This window comes from Saccostrea cucullata, unplaced genomic scaffold (assembly GCF_032062105.1).
Source record: "Saccostrea cucullata isolate Sc308-1 unplaced genomic scaffold, CSIRO_AGI_Scuc_v1 ctg2883, whole genome shotgun sequence".
In the NCBI taxonomy this organism is placed as follows: domain Eukaryota; kingdom Metazoa; phylum Mollusca; class Bivalvia; order Ostreida; family Ostreidae; genus Saccostrea; species Saccostrea cuccullata.
In genome coordinates this window covers 25485-42286 of record NW_026936464.1, presented here as the reverse complement: position 1 = coordinate 42286, position 16802 = coordinate 25485, and the positions used below count along the sequence as shown (strand labels likewise).

The 16802-nt window shown below is 35.4% G+C and overlaps 1 long non-coding RNA gene across 1 annotated transcript; it reads right to left on the bottom strand.

Moving 5' to 3' along the window:
- Positions 1 to 6010: 6010 nt before the first annotated feature.
- LOC134245658 (uncharacterized) lies at positions 6011 to 8096 on the bottom strand. The gene is made up of 4 exons (XR_009987482.1): positions 7953 to 8096; positions 6867 to 7069; positions 6522 to 6612; positions 6011 to 6246 (listed from the first exon to the last, which is right to left on the bottom strand). It is a non-coding gene; the product is annotated as an uncharacterized LOC134245658 (long non-coding RNA).
- Between the last annotated feature and the right edge of the window lie 8706 nt (positions 8097 to 16802).

The window sequence follows — 16802 nt, the reverse complement described above, 5'->3', positions numbered from 1 at the left end:
CTTTCAAACGATCATCACTTACATCAGTGACAGGTCTAGTATCTCTGAAGTTTTTAATGAGGACACTAGTACATTTTAGGAGTTTAACTGTCACATCCAGTTGTGACCCTTCTGAACCAAGACTATCTTGATAAAGTTCCATGAGATGTAGCATATTCCCATCTAGTACATCCTCAGCTAAGTGATTCCTCATTTTGGCCTCAGGTGTCATAAACAAGTGTTCTTGGGATAATTTATGGTGTACTGGAAATGTATGAGATGATATGTCCCATATATAAGCTTTCCTAAAATGATTCCACTCAATGTACTTATCACCGAGCATTAAATGTCTCTTGCAGCTAGCATCAGTACCACTTTTCAATATGTTATTGCGAATTTTTTTTATCACATGGGAGATGTCCATTATGAAAAAAATTTGGGGGTTATCTAGACAATATATGTTTTTGAATGAGCAGGTTACTGGGTTCATTGTGCTAAATTCTGGTAGTAAAAGCTTGAATAAGTCTCTGTTGGACTGAGCCCCATCGGTACTTATATACTGTATTTTAAAATCAAAACTTGATAACATATTCACGGATTCCCAAAGCAACAAGTAAAGTTCATGTCCTGAGGCTGTAGTTGAGAGAAAATGGGCAAATGGGAATCTGAACCCTGTAAACCCCAAAAACAGGAGTTGGAGGGCATGTGTTGCTAAAGGTAACTGTCTTTTACTTGACGAGATCTGGTTAAAAACAATGGACTCAGGAGTGCATTCTGAGAATCCAATTAATTGAATTTCACCATCTTTTTTCTTGAATTGTAGGTCTGATTGAACAGACATTTCGTCAAATATTAGGCCGCCCTCTAACCCCTCTGGTGGAATTTTCTTCAGCTGGGCTTCATTCCTCATCCAATGAAGCACTTCTTTAGAGAATCCTGCCTCTTGATGAACTTCATTTTTAACTCTTTGTAGGAGTTTTTGAGAGGGAAGAACCAAAAACTTGCTATTTCTTAAATCTGTGTAACCACGAGGGCTTCTACACCACAAATTTAAACAGAACCGAACTACATCCCTATTCCACCTTCTCCCATTGGGATGTCTATCAAGTGCTATTTTTTGTGACTTTAAAAATGTTTTCATTTTGTTAGTACAATCAGGAAAAATTTTGCTCAACAGTTCAGACATGTCTTTATTGTCTGCTTCACACAATGTAACTGTATTATGCAAATCATCACTTTCCACACAGAGTTCACTTGGATTGCATCTGCAATTATTTGTATTTTTGAAGAATGATTTTTTTTCAACATTTGATTCAGACTGTTCTTCATTTTTATCAGATTGATATTTAGTTGATCTCTGGAGTTTTTTACAAAAGGTACAGATAAATGACATATTTGTCGCAGCTTGAATTGGTAAAACATTTATACAGTTTTTTGAGCGGAAGCAAATACTGCTGAAATTTTCATCACCAACTTTGGACAAGTGCTCTTCAAAAAAGGTAGTTTTCCTTTTATTTTCCCCAATTTTCTCAGCCCCTTTGCAAAAAGAAAGGTGTCTTATAATTTGGAATATTGTGCTGAAACTGTAATGTTCATTTTGTTCATTGATGCCAAGACTTGCTGGTTTAATAGTTCTTCCACGAATATTCATATGCCAAATTTTATCACTTTTCAGAGAAATTTCAATCATTACTTTGTTATTGTTTATTATGTCACCAGTAAAATGACCTAATTTAATACAGTCTGCAGTCTTTGAAAGCAAAAAAAAATCTTCTGGGATAATTGAACTTATTTCACTGAAAGGAACATCAGACAGTGGGGATTTTCTCCACGAGATTCCCAAATATCTCTTTGTCAATTTTGACCAGTCATCTTTTGAGCGAACTTGTATTATTGTGACATTTTCAAATAACCTCTTTATTATATTTCCTACTGCAAGACCAGTCACTGTACCCTTGAATTTTGTTATAATGTCCTGTAAATCAACGTATTCAGTGCCTGTGGAAGCTTCAAAATTTTCTAGTAACCAGATGTATAAAGAAGAAATATTTTTTTCACTCATTTTGAATACCTTTGCTTAATTTCATCTCTTTCCTTATTTTTTGCGCTTTAAAACAACCGCCGAAATATTTCCCGTACTTTTTTTTCGCAAATTTCGGCTCTTTCCGTTGGTTCTATTACATTCGGAACTCTCCGAGTACAGAAGTGGAGTTATCGTTCCTGTAGTAAATTACTACGAGGTGTCGTTTTTTCGTCACTTCCGTAATTTCTGCTTTGACATTTCTGGATTTTTGGCGTTTGACGGTTAATAAAGGGATAACAGAATAATGTTTGGTTGATAAAATGGCACGATTTACGACAAAAACCTCTACCGAATTAAGGCATGACTAGACATTTTGGTGACATGTAATAGGTATATGATATTTTAGGCCCGATATTCAAGAGGGGTCCGAATTAACAACCCGAAGTGACTTACCTTCTCTATTTTATAATACCCTGGTATGACTTTTTTCGTAAATCGTTAAATCTATGTTATTTTTTGGGTTTTTCATATGGAATACATTGTAAATAAGTACTAGAAACATAATTCTTGAGAAAAAAAGAAAAAAAAATATTTTGACCAGGGGTGTATATTGGGGGGGGGGGGGTCCTGTCCACAAGTACCTGTGAGGGTGACAGCTAGTCTCTCCTCTGGTTGACCTCATAGGGTTATCTGTTTTTGAAATATCGTTTTTTGTGATCTCCAGTAGACAGAAAAACTGTCTCTGGTCAACCCTTAGAAAATTTTTGAAGGATTGGCTGTCTTCAACCGACATTTCCCTGAGCAAATTCTGCCATATTCCTAAAAGAAGTATATATAGGCTATCGTATATATGCTTACAGTCTAATTGTGGTACTTGAAACATTTTTCGCACATGAAATCAGAATTATGAGATCAATTCGTGCAGATACACATTTACACATACAGTAAAATTTCCGTCCTGTTTCTGTTTCTGGAGGATTATTTCATGTGATATAATATAAAACCCTGCTATTAAGATAATATGTAATAGCTTTGATACAAACTTTTAAAAAAAATCTTCCGAAAGAACGAGGGCGCTTTTGATTGGCATTCGGCAGGAATCTGGGCATACTTGACAAGTGAAAATTTTATCGACATGTCACATGAAATTTTAACATTGTTTTTATTTATCCACAGGTACTTGTGGACAGGACCCCCCCCCCCCCCCCAATATACACCCCTGGTCAAAATATTTTTTTTTCTTTTTTTCTCAAGAATTATGTTTCTAGTACTTATTTACAATGTATTCCATATGAAAAACCCAAAAAATAACATAGATTTAACGATTTACGAAAAAAGTCATACCAGGGTATTATAAAATAGAGAAGGTAAGTCACTTCGGGTTGTTAATTCGGACCCCTCTTGAATATCGGGCCTAAAATATCATATACCTATTACATGTCACCAAAATGTCTAGTCATGCCTTAATTCGGTAGAGGTTTTTGTCGTAAATCGTGCCATTTTATCAACCAAACATTATTCTGTTATCCCTTTATTAACCGTCAAACGCCAAAAATCCAGAAATGTCAAAGCAGAAATTACGGAAGTGACGAAAAAACGACACCTCGTAGTAATTTACTACAGGAACGATAACTCCACTTCTGTACTCGGAGAGTTCCGAATGTAATAGAACCAACGGAAAGAGCCGAAATTTGCGAAAAAAAAGTACGGGAAATATTTCGGCGGTTGTTTTAAAGCGCAAAAAATAAGGAAAGAGATGAAATTAAGCAAAGGTATTCAAAATGAGTGAAAAAAATATTTCTTCTTTATACATCTGGTTACTAGAAAATTTTGAAGCTTCCACAGGCACTGAATACGTTGATTTACAGGACATTATAACAAAATTCAAGGGTACAGTGACTGGTCTTGCAGTAGGAAATATAATAAAGAGGTTATTTGAAAATGTCACAATAATACAAGTTCGCTCAAAAGATGACTGGTCAAAATTGACAAAGAGATATTTGGGAATCTCGTGGAGAAAATCCCCACTGTCTGATGTTCCTTTCAGTGAAATAAGTTCAATTATCCCAGAAGATTTTTTTTTGCTTTCAAAGACTGCAGACTGTATTAAATTAGGTCATTTTACTGGTGACATAATAAACAATAACAAAGTAATGATTGAAATTTCTCTGAAAAGTGATAAAATTTGGCATATGAATATTCGTGGAAGAACTATTAAACCAGCAAGTCTTGGCATCAATGAACAAAATGAACATTACAGTTTCAGCACAATATTCCAAATTATAAGACACCTTTCTTTTTGCAAAGGGGCTGAGAAAATTGGGGAAAATAAAAGGAAAACTACCTTTTTTGAAGAGCACTTGTCCAAAGTTGGTGATGAAAATTTCAGCAGTATTTGCTTCCGCTCAAAAAACTGTATAAATGTTTTACCAATTCAAGCTGCGACAAATATGTCATTTATCTGTACCTTTTGTAAAAAACTCCAGAGATCAACTAAATATCAATCTGATAAAAATGAAGAACAGTCTGAATCAAATGTTGAAAAAAAATCATTCTTCAAAAATACAAATAATTGCAGATGCAATCCAAGTGAACTCTGTGTGGAAAGTGATGATTTGCATAATACAGTTACATTGTGTGAAGCAGACAATAAAGACATGTCTGAACTGTTGAGCAAAATTTTTCCTGATTGTACTAACAAAATGAAAACATTTTTAAAGTCACAAAAAATAGCACTTGATAGACATCCCAATGGGAGAAGGTGGAATAGGGATGTAGTTCGGTTCTGTTTAAATTTGTGGTGTAGAAGCCCTCGTGGTTACACAGATTTAAGAAATAGCAAGTTTTTGGTTCTTCCCTCTCAAAAACTCCTACAAAGAGTTAAAAATGAAGTTCATCAAGAGGCAGGATTCTCTAAAGAAGTGCTTCATTGGATGAGGAATGAAGCCCAGCTGAAGAAAATTCCACCAGAGGGGTTAGAGGGCGGCCTAATATTTGACGAAATGTCTGTTCAATCAGACCTACAATTCAAGAAAAAAGATGGTGAAATTCAATTAATTGGATTCTCAGAATGCACTCCTGAGTCCATTGTTTTTAACCAGATCTCGTCAAGTAAAAGACAGTTACCTTTAGCAACACATGCCCTCCAACTCCTGTTTTTGGGGTTTACAGGGTTCAGATTCCCATTTGCCCATTTTCCCTCAACTACAGCCTCAGGACATGAACTTTACTTGTTGCTTTGGGAATCCGTGAATATGTTATCAAGTTTTGATTTTAAAATACAGTATATAAGTACCGATGGGGCTCAGTCCAACAGAGACTTATTCAAGCTTTTACTACCAGAATTTAGCACAATGAACCCAGTAACCTGCTCATTCAAAAACATATATTGTCTAGATAACCCCCAAATTTTTTTCATAATGGACATCTCCCATGTGATAAAAAAAATTCGCAATAACATATTGAAAAGTGGTACTGATGCTAGCTGCAAGAGACATTTAATGCTCGGTGATAAGTACATTGAGTGGAATCATTTTAGGAAAGCTTATATATGGGACATATCATCTCATGCATTTCCAGTACACCATAAATTATCCCAAGAACACTTGTTTATGACACCTGAGGCCAAAATGAGGAATCACTTAGCTGAGGATGTACTAGATGGGAATATGCTACATCTCATGGAACTTTATCAAGATAGTCTTGGTTCAGAAGGGTCACAACTGGATGTGACAGTTAAACTCCTAAAATGTACTAGTGTCCTCATTAAAAACTTCAGAGATACTAGACCTGTCACTGATGTAAGTGATGATCGTTTGAAAGAAAATCATGATGCAATGGATTGGTTCGTACAGTGGGAGAATAGCATAAAAAACAACAAAACAATAAAAAATAAAGAAAAGCATTTAATTTCACACCAGACTAGACAAGACATTATATCATCTGTGCTTGGTTTTGAGGAGCTCTGTCTTTACAAACTGAAAAAATCAAATGCCTCCATTATTCCATCAAGAACAAACAGTGATGTTATAGAAAATGTTTTTTGTCAACAGAGGACACTACATAATGGGGCTAATACCAATCCTACCTACCTAGGATACTGCAACACAATGAATTCTGTTATTCTAGGACACGCCTCTGTATCGAGGAAATCAAACACTGGGGGAGCCTCGGGAGGTGCTGAATTGCCAGAACAACATCCAAAAAGAAGCTCAGAAGGAAAGATATGGCATACTAAAAGGTTTCTGAAATAATATAAAGTACATTATTATACATGTATTTCACAATCAATCATAAAAAGTATTTATAGACAAATTTTAGGTACATCATAGAAACATATACAGTGTAAATAGAAACTTATCTAAGTAATGAATTTGCAGATATTTTTTAATTTTTGATATAGATAATGGCCAACCTATCAATGTAATACTGTCACAGAAGACTTGGCCTCTTTTGTGTATACAGTACTAGTATTTCTCACATGAATTATAACATGAGGTCCATGGGCTACAATCCTCACCTGACTCACTGGTCTTGCTATTAATTCTTAATCAGGATTTCTCTCCAGCTCCTATGTGCAACTTTGATCTGACACTTCTGTTGGTCCCACCCTATTTTGAGAAAACTTGAATATAAACTACCAGAGAGATGCTTCCACAACAAATACTAATCATGCATTTACTATTCTTGAGAAAATGTTAAATATTTTTTCCAATGGTTTTTCTCTGTAAAATTATGACATTACAAAAAACAGAATTTTCATATGGAAAATCCACTGAATTAACATTAAAATTAACATTAGAAACATTTAAATATTTTCTGCACCTAAATTTGGAGTTAATAACTTTCAGACCAGATGACATACCTAGTAAGATCTTCCTCTGTCATGTTCAAATCTCTGTCAGCAGATGTTTTTCTTTTCTTTCCTTTGCCCTTCCCTTTACCTTTTCCTTTGCTTGATGTTCTCTTACCTCTTTCTCTAGGTTGTGGTGAAAGGCCAGGTCCAGATGATACAGAGCCAGCGGGAGTCAGATCAGCATATGAAGGTTGAGAGTTACTAGGTCCTGCCTGTTCAGTGTCAAGTACAGATTGATTGGATGCATGAACATTTTCTAGAATTCCATCGACAAGCACTTTTATGATATCATCCTTCTTTTGCTTCATAGTAGCTTTCAAATTAAAATGCTGACATATTGAGATCAAATCCTTTTTGGTAAATGAATGTTCAGTAAAGAATTTTTCATTTTGTAAAAGTTCAGATTTTAACCTTAATAATGAAACTTCTTTATTGCTAGAGTCATCTTCTGAGAAAAATTTCATGTTGAAAGTTTTCACAACTGTTTTTGACCTTTTCATGACCTTTTTACGCAGTGCGACACTCTTCTCTTTTTTCAAAAATGTTAAGAAATCTCTTCGAAACTGACTTAAATTTACTTTGAGGAATAAAGAGACAACTGCTTGGAAAATCTCTGTGTAACTATCACAGGTCATGACCATTGAAGACAAAAGATCAGAAATATCTTCAGTTTGATTTTCATTCAATTGATTTCTCGACTTCGCAACACACTGAATCCATGTGTGAAAAATATAAGAACTATCGAGTATTTCTCCCTTAATAGAACTGAATAAATATTTTCTATCATCGACTAGCTTATCATGAGTAAGTTTTTCACGGCATAATAATTCAAGTTTTTGGAAAAAACTAAAGGTCAAATCAGACACATTAGTGAGACTCTCTCTGTCATTTTGTCTGTGTTTAACTTCAAGTAGGGTCTCCGGCTCTACTGCTGTAGCATTTAAATGATCAAATGAAGTACACAATGAATTGAGAATTTCCATTTGTGATTGAAATCTTGACAACTCTGTTTCTTTACCTTTGGTGAATAATATATTTCTGATTTTTTTTGACAAAGTATGTTTCAATTTGGCTAATATGTATCCACTTATGTACCTTAATTTCCCTTTTCCTGCAGAGTCCATTTCCAGGTCAGACTGAACAGTTAGCTTTTTTACAGGCTCAGGGGCAGATAACTGAAGATAGGAAGAAAGCTGAAGAAAAAATTCTTTCTCTATCTGAAACATAACTGCAGTTAAAAGCTGAAATGCTGGCCCTTCAGAATTTTGCTCATAATAATTAAGCAAGGTTTTTGCACTTTTTTCATAATCATTTGAGTTAAGATACTTGTTGAATCTAATAAAATAATCATTTCTATGCTTCTGAGAAAAAGACATTTCCCCTTCAGGAAAAGTATTCAGTCCTATGTCTTCCATTATTGAAAATTGCTCATGAAACCAGTCATCAAAATATTTATAACTTTTGCAGATTGCATCCCTGAAACTGAAAATAATTGTTTCTACTGGTGTGTCAGAATATTTCTGCACTGCAGAGTCCAAAATGAGTTCTGATTGTGAAAACTGATCAGGAAGTGCATTTTGACCAGGATCACTAAGAATATTGTCTATGAATTCTAATTCTTCAATCTCTGAATCAGAAAATTCTGAATCCTCATTCAAAACTTTTGACTCGATAGCATCATCAGTGTCTTCAGATTTATGACCAGTATCTGCTGTCAGAGTACTAATGTCAACATTATCCCTGCAACAACTTAGATCACATTTCACAATGCCAATTGAAAAACTGTCATAAAAATTGTATACATGACCTGGATGTTTTTTGCATAGATTTTTATGGAAGTTTATTACTTTCAAACCCTGAACAGATACTGCTCTGCCTATGGCAACTCCAAGTTGCCCAGGCTGGATACAATTCGTGCAATCAATAACTAAATTTTTCAAGGTCATTCCCTGGGATTTGTGTATTGTCATAGCAAATCCTACTTTTAGGGGCATTTGTACTCTTTTCGCCAAAACAATTTTATCCACAGGGTCAAATATTGTGAAAATTTCTCTTGAAATGGACACTGTAATTGGTGTACTATGATTTTCCATAAATTTCACATCTACAGAATCATTACATAAATTTGTCACAGTTCCACAAAGTCCATTCACTAATGTGTCACTTAAATTTTTAATCAGCATAACAGGACAACCAAGTTTTAATCCTAGATTCTTAGGGGCCAGAAATTTGTTGAGATAGTGTTGAGAGCCCTCATCCTCAGCTTTGTACACCTTTAACTCCCCTTGAAGTGCTTGCAATTTGTTGTAATTATACAAGTCTACATCTAAATTTCTAGCAAATAAGTGTACACATGATTTATTTTGTATTGGTCTATCAAGAGAAAGAAGAAATGCAACACAATCTTCTGAGAGATTTCCAATTTCAAGTTCATTAATACATTGAATCAAGAGCTGATCTTCCTGTCTGTGGATAATATTTAAGTTAATTTTGTGTGGGAAATAATTTTCAAACCAAGGTAATCTATAGCAATGATTTCCAAGATCTCCAAAAAGTTCGTTTGAAATAGGTGGGAGTTGATAAAAGTCTCCCACAAGTATCACCTGGATATTGCCAAAGATGAGTTTTGAATTTCTGACATTTTTACAAAGTAACTGAACTTGATGTAGGATTTTTGCGCTAATCATGGAAATTTCATCAATAATTAGTATTTCGGCATTTTCAATATTTTTCTTAGCAACATTGAACCTTTCATCAGTCTTTACTAAGTGTATTATTTCTTCGTTCAAGTGTCTGCCATCCTCTATCCCGGCCCATTTATGCAATGTCTGTGCCCTTAATTCACCATAATGAGTCGCGGCGATACCGGTAGAACATACAATAGCAACATTTTTCTTCAGTTGTCTTAAATACCTTACAATTTGTTTGACAAGAAAAGTTTTTCCTGTCCCGGCTTGTCCAGTAATTATCAAGTTATGTCCAGAAGTTGCCAATTCAAATGCTCTTCGTTGATCGTCGTCCATTTTTATTTCCCGTACTTTTTTTTCGCAAATTTCGGCTCTTTCCGTTGGTTCTATTACATTCGGAACTCTCCGAGTACAGAAGTGGAGTTATCGTTCCTGTAGTAAATTACTACGAGGTGTCGTTTTTTCGTCACTTCCGTAATTTCTGCTTTGACATTTCTGGATTTTTGGCGTTTGACGGTTAATAAAGGGATAACAGAATAATGTTTGGTTGATAAAATGGCACGATTTACGACAAAAACCTCTACCGAATTAAGGCATGACTAGACATTTTGGTGACATGTAATAGGTATATGATATTTTAGGCCCGATATTCAAGAGGGGTCCGAATTAACAACCCGAAGTGACTTACCTTCTCTATTTTATAATACCCTGGTATGACTTTTTTCGTAAATCGTTAAATCTATGTTATTTTTTGGGTTTTTCATATGGAATACATTGTAAATAAGTACTAGAAACATAATTCTTGAGAAAAAAAGAAAAAAAAATATTTTGACCAGGGGTGTATATTGGGGGGGGGGGGGGGGGGGGGGTCCTGTCCACAAGTACCTGTGTATTTATCGGGTTCTTGTGAATTGGGAAAGGAAAATAACTTCCCGAAAGTGAGTTTTGATTTGCTTGAAAATTACTTCAAAATTGGCTAGATCAGACATTTTGTACAAAATGGTACATTTTCAAATACGTTTTTCTAAAAAAAATTCTATCTCTGGGTCTTCTCCATAATTTTGAAACGCTATTTGTGTGCATTTTAATTCAAAGAAACGAACATGCATTTGTAGAAAATGGAGAGAAGACCCAGAGACTATAAAAAATGAACTTTTTCCAAAAAATTCAATTGTTTAAATATGGTTCTTCCTTGTCCTTTTATCATACGCTGTGTATGTGTAGTGGCGATAGCTCAGCAGTATTGATTGTCTGTCCAGTGCCCCATGAATGAGGAGTTTTTTGTTTTTTTTTTAAAATATCAATTCTTTTGTCAGTCTCATTTTATGTACTGATTCAAAATTTAGATTAATTTTGGTTCAGTTACACCGAGAGCGAAATCAAATTCCAATCTTGTGTTCTACTTAAACTTTGATGTGTATGTACACTTATCATATGCCTTTTACTTATAGGTATTAATTTTTTTTTTTGTGAAGCATTACTTTGTTTTTGTATTACCTAAGAAAAATGGACATAAATGTTACAATCTGGCAAGGTATTTCAAACTAAATGAAAGAAATATCATATGGCCGTGTTTGTAAAATCTGACCAGTTATGGTCAGCCAACCAAATCATGGACATTTAAACCATAAATGTTTCGTACAAATGATTCCAGCAGATCACTTGCCAAATGCGCCCATCTTCTTTATTTTTCAAAAAGGACCAGGACTCAACTCTCATAGGTTAAGTCCACAGATCATTTTCAAATATTGATCTGCACTAGCATATATCTAGTATATATATATTTAGACAAGTGCACAGGGGCGTAGCCAGGGAACGTTTGATGTAGAAGCCCGAGTATAGGCACGGGCATGGAGGCAGTCTTAATGACGCCAGTGGGTCCAGCGTAAATGCCCTGAAAATAAATGAATTTTCGATTATTTCTATGTGACGACTCTCTATATGTTTGTTAGGCAGCCATATTCGAGGTCTGTTCTATTTTTGTACAAAATGCGGACAAACACTAAGAACGAGATAGGATCTGTCCAACAACTGATCGAAAAGTCAATATAAGAATGAAATGCACCTAGAAAAATCTCAACAATATTAAATAGTTTACCAAATTCCGGGAAAATCTAATGATTTTAGAGAGGTGCAAACTATCGTTTTTTTTTTTTTCTATAAAACTGATTCTGTACGTTGTCATTTTGTACATTTTTTTTATCGTAACGGTTATATTCTTAATTTAAAAGCATTTTTTATTTCTTGCTAAATGATATATTTATGCTCTAAATTCAGCTAGCGTACGTTGGATAACATTGGAAATTACGTTTCTCTCTCTCTCTCTCTTAAAAAATGATGTGGACGTTTGTGTGCACAAACATACGCCTGGCTACGCGCCTGTAAGACTACACTTAATTGTGTGCTGAGTTTTTGAATTGAAAGAAAATATATCTCAGTTTTGAATTCCCTTATTCGAGCGAAAATAATGTATCAAATAGGCCTTCAACGAACAATTGCTAAAGTATTCAATATATTTTTTTCTCATACCCAGTTCATTCCTCCTGGTTAGCCAAAGTCTTGTCCATTTTCTTTCTTTTTTAAAACTCTTTTTCGCTGCTAATGCAGCAACAATGCACCTTAGTATTTTCTTTTTTCTTGCGGTCATCTTTTTTCGCAGTCCGTGCTAAAATTACGTCAGCTTCAAACGTCATAATTAGAATGACGTCATGTTAAATTAATAAATGATAGCTAATACTCTTTACTTATAAATATTTATTTTATTTACCAAAATCCGTTTAAAATGAAATATTTACATCCACTGAATATTTTCTTCTTTATTTCTTAAGAAAACGTTCATCACTGCATGAACTACATCAGGCATGTCACCTGTACAGATTTCTTGATCAGTGGCCGTTCCATCAATGAAACGTACAAAGACGTTCGCATCATTAACACAATAATTAATATTTTTAATCCTACTTAAAATGATAATTTAAACAGATATAGATATAAACAATAAAATGTCTTTGTTTGTTTGTTATTACTGGAATGTACGGTCGCAGCTATTGCAGAAAAAATTTACATAACCCGCTTACGCGGGTTATGTATTTTTTCTGCAACAGCTGCTTCCGTTCATTCCAGTAATAACAAACAAAGAAAGCATTTTATTGTTTAAATAAACACAAAACAAGCACCTGCATCTCTCGGATGGAAAATCGGATGTAAAATCGGATCGTGTGACCACCCCACCAATCGACTCCATCCGACTTACCTGCGCAAGTCGGATGGAAAATCGGATGAAAAATCTCATCGTGTGACCGCACCTTAAGACTCAACAAATAATGCCACTCGCAATAATAGGGACTCGAGATAAAAAGCAGATCCATGGCCCAGTGATACAAGGAGACAAGGAAACAAAAATTTTCTACAGCAACCGTCCCCCTTCCCTACATAAAATATCAGCTATACCCACACCCCTCATAAAAAATCAAGTGAAATTTGCCCAGACATGGAAACATTAATAATTGACCATAATTAAGTCACAGAACTGGTTTTAGAGATGTGTCGTATGGGCCGCCATAGTTCACTCACACGCTATGGTCTCTGTTACACACCATAACATGGAAATGGCTACTCTCTAATAAAGAATTTCAGTACCCGATAGTTCACATACTCTGTAACATTCTGTAAAGAGACCTTAAGGCATGAAAACAATGCACAAGACCCATGTGGTTTTCTATGGACAGGCCCCTGGAAGCACTAGACAAACACGTCTATCGGCTGGATATTTTTCCCTGGTACTACCCAGAGCACGCTTTAACCTTACTATTTAAAGTAAAACGAGGGGCTCCCCACAGGGCTGCTATGTTACTATGGGAACTAAAGGAATTTAGGGGCTCCCCACAGGATTATTACACCCGGAAGGGTAATATATTTACAATGTAATAAAGAATTTCAGTTTGTTACACGGGTTCATACTTAAAAAGTTTTCTTCTCAAGAACCATTAGGCCAGGAAAGATGAAACTCATGTGGAAGCATCCTCAAGTAGTGTAGATTCAAATTTGCATAAATCATGACCCCCGGGTGTAGGATGGAGGCACAATATAGGTGATCAAATTTAAAAAAAAAAAGAATCTTCTCAAGAACCAATCGGCCAGGAAAGATGAAACTCATGTGGAAATATGCTCTGAATGATTGTTTGTATACTGTTTAACTTCTCTCTCCAGAATACTTCACTGATATGGAGACGTCACCATTGCCGGTGAAGGGCTGCACATTTAGGCCTATGCTCGGCACTTACGGCCTTTGAGCAGGGAGGGATCTTTATCGTGCCACACCTGCTGTGACACGGGGCCTCGGTTTATACGGTCTCATCCGAAGGACCGCCCCATTTAGTCGCCTTTAACGACAAGCAAGGGGGTACTGAGGACCTATTCTAACCCGGATCCCCACGGGGCAAATATGCTCTGACTGTGTTAATTTAAACAAATCATGAAACCCGGGGGAAAGGTTGGGCATAATGGGATGTCAATGTTTAACACATTACCGTAGACAACGAGAAGAATTTTGGATTAGAAAACTAGAGACAGCCATTCCCTATGGATGTAATGACAATGTCGATAGTGTTGGAAATCTTTCCAGTCCACAGTGTAATAATGTAAATGTGATGGGACTTTTTAACCATACTCAGAGACGTAAGCATAGTCATGGGCATCGTTCGTACAATAAACCTGCAATACACGACGTCTCTTTTGATTCATTACTACCTTATGTAAATCAACAGTTAGGTCTACATCATATTCGAACAAAACTTTACTCTGTCCCTTTGAAACTTTTAAATAGTCCTGTTGAAAAGGTCAAGGAACATCCAATTTTAGATTCCTCGTCACCTGAATATAGGCTCGGATCTGTGATTATGGATATTGCATATCATAGGCTTTTTAAACCCGCACGTTTCACGGAAGAAAATGCAGCTAAAACAATCAGTCTTTTCCTTAAACTTCAATATGCCAATAAAGGAATTGACGCGGTTCATATAAGTAATATTCTTAATCACAGGGTCCAGTCTTGTATACCACCATATTTCAAGTTAAAGACTACACCTGGTATTTCCTACAAATATATATCGACCATTGCTTCCAAACTTTTCAATTACAAAAACACTTTACATGGCCTGGATACCGACTATCTGAAACATAAATATCATCATAAATATTATGGATTCTGTTGAAAATTACGCCAGACGATGGGCCAGATATGAAAAAGAAGACGTTGACACCTTGTCAGAATGGATTAAATGTATCAGATCCATGTTAAAGTCACGAATTAAAAGATTGAGGGGCAATATTAAAACCATCTTTCCTTCTGTGTTCAATAAACCAGAAGTTAAAAAAGAATTAGATAGATTACGCGATCAGTACGTACTGATTCCTGCCGACAAAGCAGGTAACAACATTGTCTTCGTTTGTAAGGCTCATTATGTAAATTGCATTCTAGAAGAACGAGGATTTAATTCTACAAGTGGTAATCCTACTTATACTTCCCTTTCCAAGGAAGAAATTCTTCAAAATCACCTGTCAGTTTTGAATACTTTTAATATTCCACAGAGCCAAAATGAATTTGAACTACCTTATATATATTGGATTCCGAAACTTCATAAGAATCCTTACAAACAAAGATACTTGCAGGTTCCAGTAAATGTTCAACCAAGATTCTTTTGTTACTCCTCACTAAGATATTGACAGTAGTGAAAGGAAAACTTCAAGAGTACTGTGCAACTATATATTCAAGAAGTGGTGTGAATCAGATGTGGATACTAAAAAATTCTAAAGAACTTTTTGACAATTTGAAATCACAAGACATTACAAAAATCAACAGCTTAAAAACTTACGACTTTTCAACTTTATTCACAACAATTCCTCACGACAAATTAAAATCCAGGCTTTTTGATATCATTGACAGCTGCTTCTTCAATAAAAATGGAACTCGTAAATTTACTTACCTCGTCATTGGTCATTTGCAAAATTATTTTGTTAAAACAGATTCTGATTGCACACATAAGTACTCTGAAGTTGACATCAAGAAGAGACTTGAGTTTCTGATTGACAATATCTATGTGGGTTTTGGAGACCAGGTATTCCAACAATCTATTGGAATTCCCATGGGTACAAATTGCGCTCCGTCATTAGCAGACTTATTTTTATATTCATATGAAGCAGAAGTTATGCAAAATCTTATGCGTGAAAAGAAGAAAACACTTGCTGTGGCCTTCAACTCGACATTTAGATATGTCGACGACGTATTGTCAATTAATAATGGTAGTTTCCATTCCTTTGTCGATACGATGTATCCTGGTGAGCTTGAGATAAAAGATACTGCAGAGTCCGAAACTTCTGTTTCATACTTGGATATTTTACTTGAAAAAGACACTAATGGTAATCTAACAACCATGCTATATGATAAACGTGATGACTTTAACTTTTCTATCGTCGATTTCCCTTACTTATGCAGCAATATACCTTCATCACCTGTATACGGAGTATATATATCTCATTTGATTCGATACGCAAGAGCATGCTCTACGTATGAACAATTTCTAAAACGAGGTAAATTATTGACAAGCAAGTTGATGAAACAAGAATATCAGCAGTCGCGTTTAAAGTCATCATTTCGTAAGTTCTATGGTCGATACAATGACCTTGTCAGCAAATACAATTTATCACTGAGTCAAATGCTAACTGACGTTTTTCATACCAATTGTTAGTCCATTATTTATACACTGAATTGACGACGGATTTTTCCCCCCGTTTTTTCCTGATCATGACAAGGAGCACACGGCGGGTGTGACCGGTCGGCAGGGGATGCTCACTCCTCCATGGCACCTGATCCCACCTCTGATGTTTCGGGGGTTCCTGTTTGCTCTGCTCTTATTTTGTATTGTTTTATTGACTTTGAGACTGAATACTGTTCGTTATCTCCATATCTTTCCATGAATACATAGGGAAAACCTTAAAAATCTTTTTATCAAGAACAGCAAAGCCATGCTTGGTCATAGTTATATGGAAGCATCCTCAGGTAGTGTAGATTCAAAATTGCTCAAATCATGATCCCGAGGGTAGGATGATGCCACAATGGGGATCAAAGTTTTACATAGGAATACACAGGAAAAATCTTTAAAAAAATCTCAAAAACACCAAATCCATGATTGGTCATAGTTATATGAAAGCATCCTCTGGTAGTGTTCAAGTTTGTTCAAATCATGACCCTAAGGGATTG